Source organism: Lactuca virosa, chromosome 2, assembly GCF_052849685.1.
Source record: "Lactuca virosa cultivar CGN04683 chromosome 2, Lactuca_virosa_CGN04683_v6, whole genome shotgun sequence".
In the NCBI taxonomy this organism is placed as follows: Eukaryota; Viridiplantae; Streptophyta; class Magnoliopsida; order Asterales; family Asteraceae; genus Lactuca; species Lactuca virosa.
The window spans coordinates 135,729,265-135,732,639 of NC_136427.1; positions in this window are offsets into that span (position 1 = coordinate 135,729,265).

A 3,375-nucleotide genomic window follows, 5' to 3' on the forward strand; every position below is an offset into this window, starting at 1 on the left:
GAATATTGAAGTACATTTTGTGAAAACAACTGATCAGTTAGCTGATATTTTCACGAAGGCATTAGATGAAAAGTCTCATGTGCGAATTATAGAAGGACTTGGAATGATCGATGGAAATTATGTTCCATGCGAAAAAGAAGAATGATAGGTGACAAAGTATGAATCAGAGGTGCTGAATAAAAGATAACACAAAGTCATTCAGCATTCAACGGTTACTGTTCATAGTCAACGCTTCAACCACTTCGAATTCGCATGTTTGTCACTAATTTTAAGGGTTGATTCTGCGGTTACTGTTCATAGTCAACGCTTCGACCCCTTCGAATTCGTACATTTGTCAATGATAAAAGAATAACAAAATTTTGTGTGTTTGCAACAAGTACAGTATATTTTTATTTTCGAAAAATCAAAAATCCAAAAAGATTTTCTTTTATTTTTGTATTTCATTTTCGAAAAATCAAAAATCCAAAAAGATTTTCTTTTGTCTTTGTCTTTCAAGTTTTTGAAAAATTCAAAACAACAAAAAGATTTTAAATTTTTTTTCTTTCTTTTAAGAACTTTGTTGCAGATCTTTCTGAACATACGAAACGGCACATACTTTCAGATTTAAGGTCAGGTACATGAATCTTACAACTCTTTACATTTTACTAATTTTGAACTAGTTAAGATGTCCCTAGAAGCATGCTGCTGCATGTTGACCAAAGCCTCCATGACTCAATGTGTGTGTACGAAAGCCTTAATGAACTTTTCATACGAAGAATTCTTCCCAATCAGGCTTGTATTCACATTAGTTACTGAGCTACCTTACTCTTCTCAAAATGAGTTAAGAGTTTTCTGTTTGGTCCAAAACATAACAGAGGTACACTTCGTGTCTTCACCAATCTTTTTCATCTAAAAATTCTTACACGATCACACACAAAGACATATGTCCGAGAGGTCTCTAATCAAACCAATCGAGACTTAGATATATCAAAACTCTGTGTTTATGATCTGACATCATGAGACCGTGATGAAAGTGAAACCCAATTTTCATTAACTTTTAAGGAATTGACGGGGAACTCAGTTCCAGATTGACACGAAACTTTTGTTTCTGTACCAAAATTTGAAACTCCAAATCATATTCATTTCGAATGAGTGGTCTTGATCAAACATTCGAAACCCACGATGTTTGTTACCCAACAAGATCCAGCATATAAATTTTTTTTGTTGAATATGATTTATGTGTGAGTTTCATTCGAATATCCTAGTCAGATCAACATTTTTCAAAGCAAACTTGTCACTGACTACACTGGTCAAACAAGTAATTTTTGTTACAATTACTCACCTTATGTTAAGGCTGATATGTAACGAAATTTATTAAGCCACCTATGTAGCCTTACAAAAGATGCCCTTCGAAACTTCTCTACAAGTTTTCGATTGTAATTCATGGGAACATACACAAGCTGTTGATCATCTCTCTTGATGATTAACGAATCAATATTTGCCCGGGATTTAATCTGCTTTTGTGTCAATGGTTTGACATCACATTATCCCATATTTTTCGTATATTTGTTTTCCGTCTATATTCTTTGGAACACTGCACTCACGGAATCCTTGAGGTTCTGAGTAATACCAACTCAGGCTGATGATTTCGAACTTCTAGCGTATGACTTCGCTTTTCAACCCAAAAGTGAAAGAGCCTTGCTTCCATACGAAGAGTCATAACGGTTACAAATCAAATTGGGAATAACAATACAGGCTGTCTACATATGACGTATGGTATTCTGTTCGGTTTTCAAGATGATGTGACAGATACTTTTTGACGCATGGCTACCTTTCCGCAGTAATAGTCCGATTTTCAAGGTGCCATGTCGGATCTCATTAAATGCATCCCGCTTCAAATTCAAAAATCATGGTTACATATAAAAGGGGATTCAAGAGTTCATTACCAGTTTACGCATTCCAAAAGCAAAACTTCCCTAAATTCTCTGATCTTTCAAATTCTCAAACCCTAACAATGGCGTCTTCTGCTCATGTCGATCCTTCCACTGAAGATATTTCATCCGCACCAGTCATGAAGATTCAATCCACTAACTATTACGTGGATGGTGAAGTTTCTCAATACCCAGAGGAATTGAAGATGCTCATCGTTGCACTAAAACACTCTGTTTTATCCACGGCGATGTTCAATTCCTTTTCTGTTCCATTATCCTGGCTTTCTCAAGCAGGATCCACTGCAACTTACAACAAAGCATCTGATACGATCACTTTCCATCTGGTGAACGATAAAAAGGTTAGGCTATCCAAGAAAATTTTCTGTCAGATTCTCAATACTCCGAATTCACCTCCTTTTGTTGATTTCACATTCCCACAAATAGTCCATATGTTTAATGAGATGGGATATCAGCCCCCATTGTCCAAGATAAGTGACTTTAAGAAATCTGGTCTTCCTCGGCTATGGAATTTCTTATTTGGGATTTTTCTCCGATGTTTAACCGGAAGAACAGTTGGATTAGACAAAGGAAGGATGGAGGTGTATGCTATGGTTGCAGGACTATACTATGATCTTCCAGCGGATTATTCCACACAATTGTGGAAGGAATTCCAAAAGGGTGTAGAACATACGAATGCAGTTCATGGCATTTCGTGTGCACGATACTGGAGCCTTATTTTGCAGTATTTTTATAATAAGGAAGGGATTCTGGTACCAAATGACGAAGAGAAAGTTACTTTTTAATCATACCATTATCCAAAGGAAGTGGTAGATAATGCTGATGATTTCCCATCTGTGGCTCGAATTCCAGATGTGATGCTCAAACGCGTTAATCCTACGAATTCTGTTTTAGTGGCCTATTTGCAAACAATCGATTCTTCTATTCAGACTGGGATTTTGTTGCCTAGGGAAGAAAAGAAGTCTAAAAAGACAAAGAAAAAGCATGAAACTATTGGAGTATCTGTTGCTGAAACACAAGTGATTGAGCCCATCATTGAAGAAACTCAAGAGAATGTCATCATTCCTTCGAAGACTGGGATGTTTCGTAGAATCAAGATGAAGTCATCTCACAAACGCATGTCTCCTACACAGAAAATGGTTCGCAAACCTCAAATCGCTCATCAAGGAGTGTTAATTCGTGAAGTACCAGCACCAGTTTCTCCGGTGTCAAAGAAAAGAATGGTTGAGGATATGGACAAGTGTTTGTCAAAGAAGAAGAGGAAGACTCGAAAGTTGATGATTTCCACTGAGTCGACTGAAGATGATGTAGAAAGAATTCCAGAAACTCCAGAGTTCACTCATCTTATTCAAAGTTCTACTCCTGAGAAGACAATTGTCATACCACCCGAAGTTTCGATTGCCAAGTCAATTTTTGAGGAGGTTCGAACTTCAGGCATCCCTGCACA